This window comes from Canis lupus, chromosome 36, assembly GCF_048164855.1.
Source record: "Canis lupus baileyi chromosome 36, mCanLup2.hap1, whole genome shotgun sequence".
NCBI lineage: Eukaryota > Metazoa > Chordata > Mammalia > Carnivora > Canidae > Canis > Canis lupus.
In genome coordinates this window covers 4,576,456-4,596,713 of record NC_132873.1, presented here as the reverse complement: position 1 = coordinate 4,596,713, position 20,258 = coordinate 4,576,456, and the positions used below count along the sequence as shown (strand labels likewise).

Here is a 20,258-nt window from a genome sequence, read left to right as displayed (position 1 = left end):
GTAGGGGACCCAGACACTGAGGGGGCCTTGAATGTGAGGTGCGGACATATGTGACATAATTAGGCAGCCTTTATGAGGAAAGCAGAGAGAAGTCATTAGAACTGCTGTTGAACAAAGGGAGACTTCCTGCTCCTACCCTCCTATTAAAGAGCTGCTTTTCAACTGTGTTGCATTTCTTTGATCCCCGAAGGCCCCTGATGTTTTGCTCACATCCTGTCATGAGATTTAATGATGTCTCACATGTGCACCAGGAGCACGGCCCAACTTAGCATCATTTGGGGAGAAAGGCATTGTAACATGACAAGTTTTTGATGTGGGTCCCTCGCACGGCAAGGTTAGCAAGGCAGCTCTGCGGCCGCTAGTGAGGGCCCTGATTCTGCTGGCTGTGGAAGCAGTTGAAAGGAATGATCGAGAGACAGAGAGATTGCCAAGTTTTTCGGCAGAAATTTTGTTTATTATGGGGGCTGTAGTATCAGCTGGTGCAATGCTCAGGAGAGGAAAGAAAGAATTTGGTCTTGGACCATCTTCTTTCAAAACGCGGGGGAATGTTTTGGAGGGATGGATCTTTTTCCAACCTATAGTTCCCTGTGATCATACACATGAACAGCTGCTAAAAGGAAGATTAATAGGCCCTTAGGGACCACCCAGCCCATACCAGATATATGAGTCCTTCTACAAAATTCCTGGTAGGCAGTCTTTCCCTGTCTGCCTAAACAGCCCTAGAGATGAGGAGCTCCCCACAAAGCAGCCCAGGGCACTGTGGCTGCTCAGACAGTTTGAAAGTTCCTCTTCATTCTGATGCCACTTGCAGCTTCTAACACTAGATCCAGCTGGGTGCTTGGCAGCTTCGTGCAACAACTGGACTGTTCTTTGTGAGAGTGCCCCCTGAGGTTTCTCATTTCCGGGCCAACCATCCCATTTTTGCTATAGTTCCTCTGATCTACCCTGGTTTTCCATTCCCTCAAATCTGATGGCCCTTCTTGGAATGTCTTGGCAGGACAGCATCACCATCCTTGTTCTCCGAATGCTGATAAGTTTGGCTTGGCCTCTTTAGTAGCTGTCGAGCTCCAGGTTCTGAAATGGAGCAATAATCTCAAAATACAAAGGCAATCATTGGGGTTTTCCATGAGATTCCCAAATAGGTCCAAGCTCATAATGCAAGTGTTGACTTGTGTGAACATTTCTTTTCCTCCCTGGCTTTCTGGATTACAAGGATGTCAAGGGATAATGCTTGAACCTATCTCTTTGATGATTTCACCTGGAGGACAATCCAAGTGCTCTACAAATTAATGCCAGTGCGATGGAAGGAAACCATTGCTAGCTGCCTCTTGGTGGAGATGCCGCTCAATCCATTTACTACTTTCCACCTGCATTGTCACCATGTCATCAAAGTCCTGTCATTTCTGTCCCAGATTATAGCCAGAACCTCCTAATGTTCTCCCTACACTTATTCCTGCTTCCATAAACACAAATTGCTAACAATATTCCAGCAGTTTCTCATCGCACATTTGATAAAGCCAGTCATGTTATCATGGCCCTCAAGGCCCTGTGAGAGCTGACCACTGCCTACTTCTCCTGAGTCATCTGATACTTCTCTTTCCCCTAACCCCACCCTCCATCCACACTGGCCACCTTTCAGTCCGTTGGACACATTCGCTCCTTTCATGTTGAGGATTTACATGTGGTGCGCTCTGCCTAGAACACTCCCTCTGCCTCCCTCATGCTTTGCTTGGCTTGCTCCTTTCCATCTTCAGATTTTAAATATTATAGGTTTAATACACAGTATCTATGGAGAGGCCCTCCCATATTGCAGATTCCTTGTCTGACCCTGAACTCTGTATAGAACTGATAATAATTTGTAATTATACATTTATGTACCTGCTTATTCTCTGTGTTTTACTTCTTCCCAACACCTGGTCTTCCATCAGGCCAGGGTCTTGTCTTCTCTGCTCTCCACTGTATCATCAGCCCCAAACTCGGTTCCTGGTGCATGATGAGGGTGCAGTATATCCTGTTGAATGAATAAGTGAATGGATGAATGGATGAATGGATGCAGTTGCTTATTTGTCTCCAGGTAAGCATCAGCTTGAATATAAGATTCGTTCCTGAGTTATAGACTTTGTGTTTTAGGAGAAATTTTTAAGATGAGAGAGTCTTGCTGAAATAAGCATCCCTTTGCTTTTTTCATTCTTCATGTCCCAACAAGATGGAGGTTTTTTCTAATCTAATCACAATGTAAATGTGATTGTCCTGGTCGAATCATATACCTCCCACTTATATTTATGTTGCTTTTGTTTTTGACAAGCTGAGAATATTTAAAATTAGTCCTTTCTTGAGCGGTCTAGTGCCTTGTCTCGATGGGAAAACAAAAAGAAAAAGAATGAGAAAATCTGAGCACCATTCTTTCCTCCAACCCCAAAACAAAGGATTCAGATGTCTTCATTTTTTTAATGTAAATTTAATTTCCCTGTGACTTCACCCCAAATCACAGAATGGAGAGAGCTGATGCTAATCACACCAATGCTTTCAGGTGTTATCTCTCTAAGCTGGAAGATCTGTAGTAGTTTCTAGGGCTGCCATTAACAAAGCACCATGCACTGGGGGGCTTTAAAACAACAGACATTTGTTCTCTCACTGTTCTGTAGGCTGGATGTACAAAATCAAGGTGTTGGCAGTGTTGGTTCCTTCTGGAGGCTCTGAAGGGAAATCTGTTGTGTGTTTCCTTCCTTGTTTCTGGAGCCTGCTGGCAATCCTTGAGTTCCTTGGCTTGTGGATGTGTCCCTCCGGTGTCTGACTGTCTTCACATGCCTTTTTCTCTGTGTTTCTGTGTCCATGTCTCATCTCTTGCTTTTTCTTAGAAGGACACCAGTCACTGGATTTAGAGTCCCCCCTAAATCCAGGATGATCTCATCCTGAGATCCATAATTATACCTGCAAAGACTCTATTTCCAAATAATGTCACATTTACAGGCACCAAAGAATAGGACTTAGACATATCTTTTTGGTGGACACAAGACTGGGCAGTGAGATCCAGAGGCGAAATGACTTTCCAAAGACATACAGTTACTTATTGATGAAATCAGAGCTGCTACTCAGATCTTTTGGTTCTAGGCAAATGCTCTTTGTACTCTTCTATACTGTCTCTCAAAAGAATGAACTCTTCTTGTCTTCTAAGTCATTGGTTATATATATCTTTTTTTTCTCCATTAGAGCCCCTTTATGAGTTGGCATTGACTGTGCAGGCTTCTACTAGCCTAAACCACACGGATCAAACTAGTCCAACCCACACTGGTTTGTGCAGGTATTGTTTTTCTCAGCTTGGAAAAGAAGAGAAGGGATCATAAAATAATATTTTTTTTTTTTGCTGAACTGATTATATTTATTTAGCATGATTGTATTTGTTGATGTATAGTGGCAGCTTTTGTAAAATAAAATGATAATTTCCCCAACTTTGTCTTTGGCTGCTTGGGCTAGAAGCGTTTGATAGACCCCAATGAGTAGCAGTTAAAGTCAATGATGACAGGCCAGAGCAGTGGTTCTCAGTCCCGTTCTGCCTTGACACACACCTTAGATGGTGATCATATGCTGGATACATGGTAATGAGCCTGCCCAGGTTTTCAAAGAATCCAAACCATTTTGCAGGCAAGCAAAGAAAATAGCACCACAACCATCTCCTTCTCCTCATTTTTTTCCTTTCTTTTTATTTTTTTTGGAGGGGGAGGGTATGTGGGATCTTGATATCATGAAAGCATTATAAAAGCATGTGAATAACAAAATCCATCTTTTAAAGCTGTAATGCCTTTTACAGGCTTTTAAAATCTATCCTTGCCTTCTTTTTTCCTTATAAAAAATTTAGTGATGATTAAATTAAAAAGAAAACGGAAGTCATAATAAAATAAAAACTCACAAGCACCACGGTAATCTGTAATTGCCACCAATATTAATGGTACATCCCTAACTCACTACTCCTGTGGCCTAGATAGGATAGGATATGAGTGTCTACAAATTCCTTTTATTTAGCTGCCATACCATCCCTTCCTCTCCATTCAAGAGAGCATTTGTAAGGCAAGTGACTGGCTGGATAACCATAAATAATCTCTTCTTAAACTGCAGAGCTAAAGGTCTTTATTGCATGGCCACATAATAGAGGACCCAACTTGAAATTCTTTTAACAATAAGGATTCACTAATCTTAGCATGTTAGTTTGTCCTTAAACCAATGTCTCTCATGGTTGCAAGATGACTGCTATAGTTCCATGCATGGGACGTCCAAACATGAGGATATCCAGCAGGGTAAGAAAAATCTCTCTTTCTTGTCTTTTTTTTTTTTCCTCCTAAAGCCAGAAACCTTTCCTAGAAGCTCCCAGAAGACCTTTACTTGATTATCATATTTGGGTCACATTTGCACCCTAAACCAATCCCTGGTAAGGAAATGTGACTAGTACCATTAGTTTAGCTAATCACATAGTCTATCTAGGGGTATGGGTTACCCAAACAAAGTTGGGATTGTATTCCAGTAGAACAGGGGTATATTAGGACAATTTTTGTTTGCAAGTATGAGAACATCCAAATAAAAATGACCTGAACAATAAGAAAATTTTCATTATCTTATGTAACAAAAAGACCAGCAGTAGGTGGTTCCAGAGTTGGTGGATTTGCCCCCTCAGGATATTGGTCTCTTCATGATTTTCTTGGCTTTATGGATATGTTTGATTTCACTATGGCTGCCACAGCTTAAAGCACTGCCACATTCAAATTCAGGAAGAGGGCAAAGTCTCTGCCTTGAGTCCCTTTTTAGAACAATGGAAACTTCCCCAGTGACCCTTGAGAGTATTGTGCTTCTGTCTTATGGGCCAGGGTTACATCCTGTGCCTAAGTCTAAATCTGTTACTGGCACGTGGACAGGATCAACATGACTGGCTTAAACTAATCAATGTTTAACCTTTACTTCTGGATGGGAGGAGAGTGTCCTTGTCCAAAGACAAAAGGGAGGAAAGGAGAGTTGCTGAAAACACGTGGAGAATCAATAGACATCTGCCAGCTGGGAAGAAAGGGGCTGGTAGTACTGTTGGATGGCCTACCACATATTAGTCATTATTTGTCTAGTTAGAAGAATTAAGCTGAGCGCCTAATAATAAATGAGGAGTGTTCCCATTTGACTGAAAGATTTCGGAGCCACCGTCTTCTCAGTGAGAAAGATATGCAACATGTAGTCACAGCTACCTCGTGGGAGTAGCAGCCAGAGATGCTGTTTTCAGGATTTCTTTGGGCTAGGAGCAGAAAGGAATGGAAATACTGTAGGATATATGAGTTATTGAAACGGGCTGCTCAGGTGGAGTTATTGAGGTGGGCTGCTCATGGGTGCTCCTGTGATGGGACACTGGAATAGAGGGAGGGAGCAGCACAGACCTTCTCCTCTAGCCAGGAGGGAAAGGAGACTCCTCTCCCACACCCTGATGCTGCTGGTATGGGGTCTTTCCTCTCCTATGTCCACCCAGTGGTCCAGAAGTGCCTCTGGGACTTACAGGTCTTATCCCACCTTCCCCTTTTCAAAAGATGCCACTGAAAAGTAGCCAAAGTAAACATAGGGGTTGTTGATAATATCTTTTCATCAGCGTGTACAGCTGCGCACTTCTTTTCCTGGGGTTCAAATCTTGAAGGCATTCAACTTGATTTGGATCTATCATGTTCTCATTTCTTACTTTGAGCGGTCTGACCTAACTTGGCTTCCCAGTTTGTCATTGGCTGGCTTGCATGCAGAAGTGCGGCAAAGCCTTGTCCCTGAGGACCTGTAGGGTCCAGGATAAGTCTTTTTTTTCTTTTTTAATAAAGATTTTATTTATTTATTCATGAGAGACAGAGAGGCAGAGACAGAGGCAGAGGGAAAAGTAGGCTCCCTGTGGGGAGCCCGATGTGGGACTCCATCCCAGGACCCCAGGATCACAACCTGAGCCTGAGCCGAAGACAGACACTCAACCACTGAGCCACCCAGGCCTCCCAGGGTAAGTCTTTTCACAATTGTGAAGACTAGTTTCTTCATCTCTAAAATATGGATAATTATGCTCACCTTGAAAGAGCAATGCACACCACTCAGTGGACTGCATTTGTCCTGTGCAATAGTCTTCTCTCTTCCTTCCTCTGAAGCTTTGCTCTCTCTCATTTGTATTTTATAGTTGGCTTGCTTGTTTGTTTGTTTTTGTTTGTTTGTTTGTTTGTTTGTTTATTTATTTATTTATTTATTTATTTATTTATTTATGGCAGTGAAAGCTGGGCCCCTTCACCTGATGGCTGGGGTTCAAAAACAACTCCTCAGGACTCATCCTTCATTAATATTCACCCAGTGTCTTGCAAATGGCTCTGGAGGCCTCTCCTTCATGGGCTGCTTTAATGTGGCAGTTATGAAAGCAGCTCAGACCAAGCTCGATTAGCATAATAATGAAGCTTTGGCTGCAGTGTTATCATCCTCAAAGGAAATAGCTGGAGTGGTCACAGAGCCTTTAACGAGTACTGCTTTAGGATAAAAAAGGACAGGGTGGGAAATGATAGATGGCAAATATGGAGTATCGGAGGGGAGATTGGAAGAGGTGGGAACTAGCAGGGGAAGTAGGGAGGGAGCTTGTTTATTGTCCTTTGCCTTGCTCCGAAGATGTGTCCTCTGTAACTTCAGAACTTCTTTTGGTAATGGCCCCTTAGAAATTCACTGATATCCGTACTTCCAGAAAAAATTAACGTTAATGTCTCTTTTGGCTGTAGAAGAAAAAGAAAAAAAAATTCACAATAGTAGCAACGTGTTCAATAACCTCTGAAAAATAGGCTGGGTAGATGTAGATATTATTGTCTCCTTTTCGCAGATGAATGCCCATCATCCATCTTAATTTTGCTCCAGAGATGGGATGAGCACTGGGTGTTATTCTATATGTTGGCAAATTGAACACCAATAAAAAATAAATTTATATATATATATTAAAAAAATTTGGCTCCAGAAATGATTTAAGGTAGTTTCCAAATGAAGTATCCAAAATCTCAGTGCTAGAAAGAGGCAGTAAGCAGATTTGAACTCATATCTGCTGTCACTCTTCCCCCCACACCACGATTTTCTGTAAGCATTAAAAAATCCAAAGCAAGGACCATATGTTCTAAGTCTTTTGCAGTGAATTGTCAAGAAACAGGTTTAGCTGGATTCTTGTGGCTATTGCTTATTTATGCTCCTCCAGCTGTTTTCTCAGCAGAGGGATCTAACATGAATATGAATATGCCTCTGTAGAGCCATTTGATTGGCCAGTGGCCCAATTTGGGCCAGTGTAATAACTTTGATTTGCACATTTAAGCTATTGGCTACTTTGCTGGATTTTTAAAAAACAAGGATCAGCTGTTCCTTCATTACACAGACATGAAAAACAGCAGGGAAACTGAAGCACACTCTGGCTTTCTCTAACCATGTAAAATCAAGCACTAAGGGGAAGGCATAGTCTGGATAATTCAAGAAAATCTCCTTAAGCCCCTCCCTCTCCATCAGCGCATGCACATAGAGCAGGAAGAAAGAAAATCCCTATTGAGAATAGGAACTGACAGCAGGTATATACGATTTGCCATATTAGGCCAATGGCATATTTCCCATTAGGGGAGATGTCTCTTTGTTTAGCAAAGTATCCTAATGGCCTATTTGGTGTGAACAGTGAAGCCTTCCCTCCTCCTCTAGAGGTTAATTTGGAAAGGGGTGAGGCAAAGGAAGGACAGGATGACTCTACATAGTAAAGAAGAGAGGATATAGAAAAGTGAATGGGAAGAGGGGGTGATGCAGAGACAGAAGCCACTGGAGGGAGAGGGGGATGCTGAAGAAAATTGTTGTCTGTTGAAGGAAATAGCCCAGGAGCTCCGGTTTTAAGTTGCTTGTGGTGCTGGGATGGAATTCCTTCTGGAATCCCAGACCTTTAGTAAAAAAAAAATGTCTATCTGCAATATGCAACAACTTTAGTGTGGGTGTGGCTTTGGAGATTTAACTTGGAGAAGGTCAGAAAGAGAGTGACCACAGAAGGGGACATGTGACAATGTGAGAGATCGCCAGTAGCAGGAAATCTGACTGGAGTGACCATCTAAGACCCCTAGGGATCAACAAGAAATCTTTTGATATGTAGGATGGGGGCTTAAGTCAGATTTCCTCCCGTATTGAGAAGAAATGAGACCCCAGATGTTTATCTAGACAGAATATATTTGCTTTCATTTTCTTGAAGTTCTGATAGAAATCTGAATGTTAAATTCAGCAATTATGATTGCTGCTTCAAACTTCTACATCTTTTGCAGAGTTTGCTGTCCAAGATCACTTGCAGAGATGTCACATTCATATGGTTCTTTGCAGTTTATCAGCACTCTGCATTATTTCACTTAATCTTCATAACTGCTTTGGGAGGGAAGCTGAAAACCCAGATCACCCTGGGAGCATTGATCTATTGCCATTAACTTGTTTGCTCTCATGAAACAGCTTTAACTAGTTGTATGTGCAAACACAAAACTCAATGTCTATATAAGGAAGAACATACTAGTATGGGAGGGCTTTTGGTTGAGGTGGAGGTGGAGGTGAGAGTTAGAGTTTGCAGCTATAGAGCAATTTCCCTTCCAGTTTTTAAAATTTTAAGTACAAGCTAAGAAGGTTTATCCCATGCAACCCTACTGAACCTGTGGCCACATGGGGTACACTCTCAAAGTTACAGTCAAAGAAATAGCCCAGGAACTAAAAGGCAATTTTATAATATCTTTGGTTCTTGCAGTTTTTCAAACATCATGACTTGGATGCAAAGTCCCTGATAATAATTTAAAAATTTGCCTTTGCCTTTTTCTTGTGGTCAGTGGTCTCACATTCCCTAGATCTGCCTCTAAACTTTCTGAGAACTCACTTCCCTCTGGTCTAGACTTGGTGGTGTGTTTGTTCTTTCTACCTCTTTCTGTCTGTCCCCTTCCCCTCAATTCTGCTTCACAAAAGCTCCACAGAACAAACCTGGCAATGTCAGAGCTCTTCTCAAAGGAGAGAGAAAGAAACTGAGTCAGGGAGATTAGAACATGCTTTTGTGGAATGGGAGAAAGACTAAGAATACATTTACAGGGACCCCTGGGTGGCTCAGAGGTTTAGCGCCTGCCTTGGGCCCAGGGCGTGATCCTGGAGTCCTGGGATCGAGTCCCGCATCGGGCTCCCTGCATGGAGCCTGCTTCTCCCTCTGCCTGTCTCTCTCTCTCTGTGTCTCTCATGAATAAATAAATAAAATCTTAAAAAAAAAAAAAGAGAATACATTTACATAAACATTTCAGGGTTATAATAAATAATGTTAAAAGTTAATCTGGCAATATGCATGATTATTTTGTTGTATATTAATTAGGCAATAAATGGTAATGGTTTATGCAAATGATTGTGCTTATTATTTATTTTTAAGAAGAAACTGTATTTTTAGTTATTCTTTTCTGGCTTTGCAAGTTCTTCAGTGTTTTAAAAACAATGGTCGCACTGTTGACTCTTTGCCTGACACCATGGATATAGTTTAATTCTCATGGAGGGACCCAAAACCAAACATTACTCACAGACACAGACTTGTCAAAAGACAAATACTTAAATCTGATTCCTCAGAAATATTGGTTCCAATTATTCTACTAATCTTTTATGACTCAAGACTGTAGATTTTCGAGCAAACTTTTTTTTTCTTTCAGAGTATCTTAAAATAATTAAAGCTGGGCTTGCCTTCAAGATCAGCCTTATGGTGACTCACAAGTGCGATATGATTTTAGGGGCAAAAAAAGGTCCTTCTGTCCCCAGCATAGCCACCCCCTTATTTGCTAAAATTCACTATTTGCTAAAATTATTTCACCCTTCTGAGCATTCCATTTTCTGAGCTCAAAGAGAGATAACACTTTGATTGAAGTCATTCTCACATCTCCAAAGAAAAGCTGAGTGGGGAGGCGTTTTAGGTGCTAAAAGGGTTTAGAAGGGGGACTTATGCCCAGCTTTCCAGGAACTGAGAATCTGGGCTTTTGCTGATTCTGGAAAACAGGCATGAAGGGACCTGACTGCCACATTGGGTTGTGCAGATGGTTGGACCAAGGTGGTGGGCAGTGAAAGGGAACAGAATATGCTACCTCAAGATATGCCTCTTTGGCATAAGGATTATTTTTAGTTGGTTATTTTTAAGACAGTGCAGACACAGGAGAAGCTCTGAAAATGGACAAGTTACCTTTTTATAAGAGACACTTACATTTATAAGGGAAATTTATTATAAGACATTTACATTTGGGGTGCCTGGGTGGCTCAGCTGATTGGGTGGGTGACCGACTCTTGGTTTGGCTCTCCTGTATTCACTGAGTCAGGCTCTGTGCCCAGTGGGGAGTGTGCTTGAGACTCTCTCCTTTGCCTCTGCTCCTCTCCACTTCTCTAAAATAAATAAATAAATAAATAAATAGTAAATAAATAAATAAATAAATAAATAAATAAATAAATAAATATTTTAAGACACTGACATTTACCATTTCCCTTGCTTTACCTGGAAGAAGAGGATGAACAAATCACTAAAAACTCTAATCAATGGGAAAGGCAATGATGACATAAATAACAACCCTGCCCTTATTGACTTTGCTTTGCCTGATAATCTCGCATAACTGGCCCCCCGCAAACACCCTTTTTGTTTTTAGTTGGAGATGGTATTTAATGTGGTAGCTTAGGGCATTTCAGGGAGTTAGTTTCTCTGGGTATCAAACTTCTGTTGCTTTTTTTCTATTAATCTGCCTTTCAAATATAGGTGTGTGTGTGTAGGGGGTGTCTCAGCCAAGAATCTAGAAAGGTAGAGGGAAATTAGTTGTTCCTCCACTGCAGCAGGTAAGAGGAGGGAATTGGCTGGTGCTTCCTATAACTTGTAAGAGAGACTGGCCAAGGCATTCAGGAGACTGTGGCTGTTTTATAGGCCTTGGTAACTGTTCTTCTCCTGAGCTGTAGTGAGGGGAGTTTGTAGTCCCCTTTCAGGTAGGGGGTGTTAGCTATTTATCATGATATTGTGGGACTTTGAGTTCTACAATTTTCTACTGCCTGAAGACAAAAGAGGAAAAAGTTGAAATCTTACCCGAGGCCCATTCTGGCCGTGATTTTCTTATTTTCTTTTCTGTCTTTCACGCTTCTTTCTTCTCTGCAGGTAATCTGAGGCTGACTCCTCTCCCCCAACCTCTTCCTCTCCCAGGTTGTTATTTAAAGACCAAGGGCTTCTGGACACCTCCTCTCTGCCTCTGAGCTGTAGGGAGGGCAGGCAGGGATCACAGGGGCAAGTGCTCACTGTCATTCTTCCCGACAAGGTGGGGCAGGTTCTCTCTTCCAGAGCCTCGGAGCTGGGCTGATAAGCAGCAGTGCCAACTGCTTTCTGCCAGAATGGCCCCGGATTCTCCCTGGAGTGAAACACCTGCACCTTGGCGGGCAGCAAGCAGAGGAGGTAGGGGACAGGGAAGCTGCTGGAGGTTGCAGTAGTCAATTAATTAACATCATGTAGCCAAGGGGAGGAGGAGTTCTTGAACTTGATATGCAAACTTATGCAAAATCATATGTAGATTATCCTGGGTTCAGAATGAAAAATTCTGGAGGTCTGGCATTTTTCTTAAAAGGAATTCAATATTGCAGAATCACATAGAGAACAAGAAGTAGAAATATTCTGAGTTCAGTCCTTCATAATTTGCTTCCATGATAATAACCTCTGTTTACAGTTAAGTGAGTGTAGGTAAATCTCACTTAACCTATCTGTTCAGCTCTGTCACTTTATGTTCCAGGAGCCTCATCTTGAGGGTTCCAACTGACTTCTCACCTGCGTTAGACCAGTATATTCAGTGCACCCTGGCCACAATGCATTTCCATCTCTGAGTTTTGCTTAAATCTTTTCAAGGTATCAAAGGGCCATGCAGTGTGGTCTAGAAATGTGAGTTTCAGAGCGAAACTTGGGTTTGGGTTGTGCTGGGTGACAGTACATAATCTTAGCCTTACTTTCCTCTTCTGTAAAATGGGGACAAGGTTATCAACCCTATCCTGGCCTTGCGGGCTATTAAATGAGCCGCTGTATTTGAATCACATAGCATGTACACATCATAAGCTCTGTTATTATCCAAATCTGATGCAAATTTTAAGACCCAGCTTGAGTCCTACCTCCTTCATGAAAGTTTTCATTTCCACCACAGCTTGAAGTAATCTCTATGTACTCTTGAGGTATTTATTCGCTGTGCAATTCATACGGAAATTAAAAATGCATTGCTTCATGACTTGTCCTTTGTTGTTGTCTTATTAATTAACCTGTGTTGTTATTTAATTAACTTTTCATATCTTTATTTCTTGCCTTCCCAATTTGACTTTATGGTCCTTGAGGAGGGATACTATGTCTTAGGTTTTACAGCCTCCCCAGGTGTCTGGAATAGTGCTTTGTGATAAATACTCGGTCATGTTCCTTTCCATAGATTAAGAACTGGGAACAAAACACATTGTTAAGCAAGCATTCCTAAGTAGTCACCTAGACCATGGAATCTGTTTCTTCCACAAGGAGCTTACCCTCTAACAAGATAACCCCTTTGTCCTCATATGTTTTCCATCTTGCATATTTCCTATTTTCATGAGGAACAATAAAGCCCAATGTTAGCCCACAGATTTTTAGCAGAAGTTAATAGCAGTAGGTACAAAACTCATGGGAAAACCGATGAAGAGGTGGAAAATCTCCTTAATTAGACCTAGCTTGTTGAAAAGAATGGCACTGGGAATGGGACTTTAATATGCTTTACACCTCGTCCCTTGATCTTATCACACCTTGAGGGAACCAGCTAGGACTTCACTGCTTGCTGTGGCCTCTGAGTTTCACATTCTTAGCTTTAGGTCTCCCAAATTCGGGGTTGGAGCACTGTCACTACAGAATTCCTACTCTTTTCCTAGAGTAAACCGATCACTTTAGCTGCAAAGATCAGAAAGACATTTATCCAGTGAAGCATCTTGATATCCTGCTGAGAGCTTTGGAGAAATTGTAGGGAACAGATCAGAAGGTTTATGTAAAATCATTCAATTTTTTAACACACACACACACACAACCACACAAATTTTCCCTTTTACCACACTATGATAAACAAGGTTATCTAGTGGTTAAAGCTGATACACTCTACATCTGGGGTCATGTTTCTTGGACAGCCCTCTTAATTTCCATACAAGTCTCAGTGTGAGACCAGAAAATGTGAACAATTATATGAGTTTCACATATCTCCAAGGGTCATTGTGAGGATGAGTGAAATCTGCCAGAACCTTGGTTTTGTAGCCCTGGTTAAAAACAAACAAAAAATGATGAATGCAAAAACAGGTTCAGAAAACCCTGGGTTTTCCTTTTGAGTGGTACTGTTAACATTAAGTACTCCATGTGCATTTGTTATATTGGCATATAAATGTGAGTTGTTTAAGGATCTGGGTGTTCACAAGAATTCAGACCAAATCACAAAGTCTTGTTGATGCACCTAGTGTCTTCTGTGTTGTGCTCTTGGGTGAGTGTGTCCTTTCTTCTCCTGGACAGGTGGTTGGCATCGACCCTCAGGCTACTGCCCAAGGGTTCATTTTCTTTCTCTGCTCTACTTCTCCTTTTTACCTTTTTTCTTGCTGCTTTTTCATACTTCATATTTCTCCCTTCATTTCTCCCAATCCCCTCTTTCCCACCTATTTTTTTTTTTTTTTGCCTTTCCTTCCTTGACCTTGCCTTTTTTTTTTTTTTTTTTTTTGATAAAACACCATTAAGTGTTAAACATTAAGCAAGTGATACCTGCCAGGGCCCTTATTACTAAAAAGTACTCTCTGGGTGTAAATAAACAGATTTCAAATAGAATAGAGTTCTTATAAAGAAAAAAAACCCCAACCATGACATCTAGAAACAAGCTGCACACATATTTCTCCTGCAATGGAATTATGGAAAGGAGTATTTTTTTGAAGATTAAAGCCCTACCAGACTTTCACATAGGGAAGGTAGGGAAGACACTTATTTATTTATTTTTGCCTTATCCTGATGGATGAGCTCAGGAAAGAGCTGAGGAGGGGAGACATTGGATCTGGGTTCAGAAGGAGACCCCAAAGATCTGTGGATCTTATTCCTAATGTAAAAAAAGGAATTGTTCATTTTTCTGAATAATTTTAGTGGGAATGTTGGTCTGAAGTGGAACTTAAATAGGCATACATTGTTATTTCAATTAGTCCTCACGGTAGTGTAAGGAAACTAGTATCACCTTCTTTTTCAGGTGAAGACAGTGCTCAGAGAGAGGTAGTTTAATTGCTATGATCAGTCAGGAAGTGGTGGGGGGGACTTGAACCTGGACGGTCTGATTTGAGAGCCTCTTCTAACCTGTTGAAAACATACTGCTCTGTACATGGTGATGAACAAAGTTTATTTCTACTTATTTCACCCTCTTTATTTTACATTTTACTTTTCTCCTTCATCAATACCAGTTTTACCTGTTCTAGCTGTGATGTCTAAATTATGTATATCCTTCAGGACTAAACTGATGCCAGATGAAATATTTAGTTATCAGGCTTTTCTTTGTTATCCCCTACCTACCTTCCTTCCTTCCTTCCTCCCTCCCTCCCCTCCCTTCCCTCCCAGTATTTAGTTGTTTTAATTCTGGAGGTATAAATCAGATATCTTTAGTTCTTGGGGTTAACTTTATCTAAGATAGAATAAACATGATTTCAAGCCTCCATCGGAGGTCCTGCTGGAAGTCTGGCGCTCTACCCAGTGGTTCTGCAAATTCGCTGAGGAATTATATTCTTGTGGTTGCCTCCCACACTGACTTCCTGTTCCTGCTGAAATTCCTGCTCTCACGCGGTCTTGCTTCCTATATCTCTTTTAGCTGCCCTACATCATCTTAAACATAGCACACAGCTGCCATACCCTTTCACAAAGTTCCCAACGCAAAGCTCTTGCATACAGCAGATGTTACCCCACGTTTGGGATCATGTTCCAGAACTATAGACATGTTATTGAATGTTGTCCACCCCTGATCCCAAATTTCCTGGTCCTTTCTTTCCATCATGGGAATTTCTCTCTAACCTTCCTTCTTGGGTCCTGAGACTCCCTCATGTCAGGTGGCCCCTCCTTGTGAGACTATTCTTTTTATGTTTCCCACATCTCTTCCTTCAGTTACTAGTAAGCAGCCACCCTAAAGTCCCCAAATCCTGGTGTTCACCTAGCTAGAACAATCTACTTTCTTTCTGTCTAAACCTTTTCCAGGGGCCCCATCTTCCATAATCAAATACTCTAATATGTTTTTCTAACCAAAAGAAAAGTTTTTTTCTCAGAGAGAAATTCTGTCTTCCTCCTCAGTTTCCTGGCTCAAAATGCATTCTGCTTATAAAAATAACAGTTTTCTTCTTTCCTGTTACATCATCTATACGAGACCCATATCCATGCTATATTTTTTATTTTATTTTCTGTTGGCCTCTGGAAATCAGGTGACTTGATGGTAAAAACTTCTCATTTTATCCAATTGATATTTAACCCTTATTTGGGTATTACTTGTGTTTTTCTTTAAAAATTCAAAGGAATTGGGATGCCTGGGTGGTTCAGTGATTAAACCTCTGCTTTTGGCCCAGAGCATGATCCTGGGTCCAGGGATCGAGTCCCGCGTGGGGCTCCCTGCAGGGAGCCGGCTTCTCCCCCCTCTCCCTATGTCCCTGCCTCTCTCTCTGTGTCTCTCATGAATAAATAAATAAAATCTTTAAAAAAAAGCTAGAAATCAAACGAACTGTTCTATCTTTAACAGCACAAGGGCATACAATCACTTTTTGGTAAATAGGTTGAACTCACACTGTTCACCTTTTTTTTTTAGTTATTTATTTAAGTAATCTCTACATCCAAGGTGGGGTTTGAACTGATGACTCTAGATCAAGAGTTGTATCCTCTTCTGACTGAGCCAGCCAGGCACCCCAAAATCATATTGTTCACCTTAAAGATAACTCCAAGCTGAAATCATGAACTGAGACAGGTTTCATAGCCCTTTTTATTTGTTTGCTGCGCTCTGTTATGCTCCCCCAAGTGTGGAAAGGATTGCAGAGGGAAATAAGATAATGCTACCTGGTTCTGAACCCACATGGGGTCCAAACACGGGAGATGACATCTCTTGGCTTTCACCATCAGGTGGCTTTTCAGTTCAGTGGATTGACCTTGGCTGAGCATAGTTTGGAGTCACTCCTTCCTCTGGTCTCCCTGTCTTGCTTCCCTGTTTCCTTCATGCTTTCTTCCAAGTTCACTCCCACTCAGGGTCTTGGTGTCATCCTGGTTTGGCCTTTGGGGTGTTGTTGTGCCTCTATCCTGTTGGCTAGGCTTCTAGAATCTAACTGGCTATGGAGGGGAAAGAACAGCACCTCTGGGCACATCCGCATTCACTAAAGATGTGGATTTATAGATGGGTTGTGGTGGGCTTAGGGAAGAGGTGATGAGGAAGCCAAGATCTAGCTTTCTAGGGGGTTTGTCCACAGGAGGAGCTTGGTCTGGTATGTATTGAGAACATTTCTTTTGGAGCTATGTGGAGTAGTGATCCTGTGCATTTGTTAGGATATTTGCATTTACCAAACTTTCTAAATTTTTGAAACATTCTAACAAATTTCCTTTCTCTGCTGGTAATGACAGCATAGGGTCCTCATTTTGCTCAGTGTCCAGACCTGCTTCTCCCCCTGGGCAGTGTCTGTTTGCTGTAATTGGATGATGCCACACAACCCACTGCCTTTGCCAGATTTCATTATGAGTTGGCGTCTTCTGTATTAATTTCCCCACTTTGGGGCTGTTTCGAAGCAAGTGAGGCCAATTTCCTTTTCAATAGCACAAATCTGGAGGCCCATTTTGAGCTGTGAGCTAAGTGGGTGCATTTGTGCAGCTCTGATTGACAGTGCACTCTTTGTTTGATTTGATTTTTTTTTTTTTTTAAATGAGAGCTTGATCCTGAGAGGCAGCTGGCATTCTCTGAAAGCCAGAGGACCCATCCTTGAAAAGCCAAAGAATACATTTGGGCAGCTGGTTTTATCCAGAATGATTTTTTGTTGGGGAGTGAAACACAGGCCTGCAGTTCTCAGAGTTAGTACTGCTCCTCTTCAGCGCCCACCCTAGCTGACCCAGGAGACTTCACCGTCTGGTCACTGGAGGAATTTGGAGTGAGAAGGATGTAGAGGGATAGGAATAGGTTGGCCAGAGAAAATACAAGATGCCCAGCTAAATTTGAATTCCAAATAAACAATGAATAATTTCTGGTGTAAGTACGTCTCTTGCAATTTCTGGGAAATGTTGCATGGGGTATACTTATACTAAAACATTCTTCATTGTTTATCTGAAATTCAAATTTAGATAGATGTCTTGTATTTTTATTTGCTAAATCTGGCAACCTTTGAAATGTATGAAAAGGTGAGTGTGCTTGTGGTCACTGTGAAGAGCCAAGAAGATGAAGGAACCAAATCCAAGGGCAAAGAAGAAAGAAGGATCATTTGAAAAATAGGACATTGCCAGTGGAAAACTTGTTTAATTGGCACAAAAATAAGAATTAAAAATATATCTCATGGGAACCAAATGTGCTATTTTAGGCTCCTTAGCAACAAGAAAACGGGGAGAGTTAGTTTCTTAAAGACTCATATCCCCTATTAGACATTAGTGATAGTATGAATTAAAAGCAGATTAAGCATTTCTGATTTTGCAACATGTGGCCAGTGATTCTCAAGCTCATGAGACTCACCTGGAGGGCTTGTGAAACACAACTTACTGGGCTGTGCCCCAAGTTTCTGACTCAGTACTTTTGGGCTGAGCCTGAAATTTTGTGTTTCTACCAAGTTCCCAGGTGATACTGATGCTGTTGGTCTGGGGATCACACTTGGGGAATCAATAATTTAAATTTGAGCTAAGTTATATGGTTATTATTATTATTATTATTATTATGGTTATTATCAAGCCACTCGGGCTTGAACTATAGCTAGTCTGAATTGAGAGGTGTTTTAAGTACAATACACACCAGAATTTGTAGACACAGTAGGAAAAAGGAATGTATACTATCTCATTAGGAATTTTAAAATATTGATGACATGTTGAAATGATGGTATTTTGCATATATTGGGTCAAATAAAATGTATTATTAAAATTAATTTCATCTACTTCCCCTTTTGTGAAACTGTCTACTGGAAGATGTAAAATTAATCTGTGACTCATGTTTGTGGCTTGTATTATATTTCCATTGGACAGTGCTGTTTAGGCCATCATTTGTTTGGGTCTGAATCTGGGCATCCATGAATTAATGAGGGAGAATTAGTGAGATAGGCACAAATGCCTTAGACTTTTGTGCTCTGTTCTTGAGTTTAGTTTCTCTTCTAAGATTTACTAAATTCTCTTACTTGAGTGTGCCTTTTGGAACTTAAAAAATGTTCCAGTGTCCTGGTGCTTGATGCTAGTAGGCTCCAGGGCATGTCCTCATGGTGGTAAGGAACAATGAGACAGAAAGGACTTCTACTGGGGAGCTCTAAGAAATTACCAGGCTTTCACTTCGGGTCATTTCTGCTCTAACTGTAAAGGGGAGGCCATCACAAGCACAAAGGTGACTGCTTCTATTCCTCCAAGTGTCCCCTTACCCCATTTTGGCTGTTTGCTGGATTAGAAAATACCCGATGATGTGGCATCTATAAATAACCAGGGGATGCATGGATCCTAAGAGGCCCATTTCTTCCTTATTTTTTCTGCAGTCAAACTCAGCCAGAAGCCTGGATTCAGGTCTGGGGTTCTACAGCTAATAAGGCCACGTAGAGCTTGGACAACATTAGAAAGAAACCCCCAGAGAAGTTTAAAGCATGAAAATTGAATTTCTGACAAAAGGCCAACCTAACTTGGACTCTTTCCTCTGGAGAAGAAAAGCCTTCAAGTATGTGAAAGACCACTCCACAGAAGGTTGTGGATAATTGTTCTGTCTCTACTAAGAATAAAACTGGTGGAAAAACATTTAACTGCTACATGGGGGATTTGATTTTCTGGGAAAGAAGAATTTCCTGACATTGAACAGAGTTTATCTTTAAAAGAGTTTCTATTAATGTCTGCCCAAGCCCTTTCCTTCAAATTTCTTGCCCGGACTACAGTGACATTCCTGGGGCATCTCTATTGCTTAGATGGAGGATCAGGTAATGACCTGAGCCAACGGGGGAAGGCTTTGCGCCATTTTGGTTAGAGGAGAGAGCCCGAAGGTATTTCTGTGATGCTAGATGTTGGTCTTAGCCCAATTCCCCCATTCCCAAATCTGTGTAACCTTCCCTCTTGTCATTGATTTTAGTTGCTCAGGTTTTTAGTTGAAAACATTACAATTAACTTAAGCATAAAAGGGATTTATTAAGAAGTCTTGAGCGGTGGTGAGCTGGACCCAGCTCATAATGGTTTCTGAGAGCCAGTTGTTAAATTTTGTAGGTTGGTTGGTGTCACATTGGTAGCATGAAATCAGACATGGTAGGAATGTTTACACGTGGAAATTGGCACCATGGAATTTGCCAAACAGTACAATCCAGAGTCCCCTGCCCCATCTTTCCCCTGCAGAGCCAGTTATTAAGCATTTACTGGCACCTGGTGGGATGCTGATTAGCATAGCAAATTATCCTGTTCTTATGTCTCATCTCCTTGGTCCACTTCTGATTTCAGTTACAGCTGTATCGGTCAGTTCCACTGCACACAGAGGGCATCCCACCTCAAGTATCTTTTGTTTTTATCCCCTTTTCTGGTCCGGGACTTTCCCTGAAGCCATAAAATTTGCCCAGCCCTTACACAGGACAGCCTGGATGTTTGGGGGAGTCAGTGCTTCCAGGCGCAACCTCAACCCACGGTGGGCTGGAAGCCAGAGGATGGATGCCTCAGACTCTCATCCTTTGGAGAGAGACAGTTCTGTAGTGCGTTCTGGATGATTCCTCACTGGGTCCCCAGTAGGACTGAGCCCCAGTTACTCATACTTATTAACTTTTCCTCCTTCTCTGTCTTACTCTCCTCTCTTCTTCACTCCTGATTCTGGGATCATGTCCCAGATAAGCTGCTTATACCCATGTTTTTGCCTTAGGCTCTGCTTTTGAGCGAACTCAAACCAAGACAGGAAGCTCAGGGAGTCCCTAGGAGAGCCAGAAAGCCAGGTTGGGAGACCAAATAGCTAGAAATGGTGCCTCAAATAATCCTCCATTGGGCCACAGACATGTCACTGTTGATCTTGGCACTGAATGTTACCGCTAGAAGCTCTGCCATTGCC

At 41.6% G+C, this 20,258-nt stretch overlaps 1 long non-coding RNA gene across 5 annotated transcripts in view; it reads left to right on the top strand.

The window, feature by feature from the left end:
* Positions 1 to 18,985, top strand: part of LOC140625409 (uncharacterized) — a 73,624-nt gene extending 54,639 nt beyond the window's left edge. For all 5 annotated transcript variants that reach the window (XR_012024746.1, XR_012024750.1, XR_012024747.1 and 2 more), the window contains one exon: positions 18,730 to 18,985. This is a non-coding gene — a long non-coding RNA (uncharacterized lncRNA). The remainder of the gene's footprint in view (positions 1 to 18,729) is intronic.
* Positions 18,986 to 20,258: the final 1,273 nt, after the last annotated feature.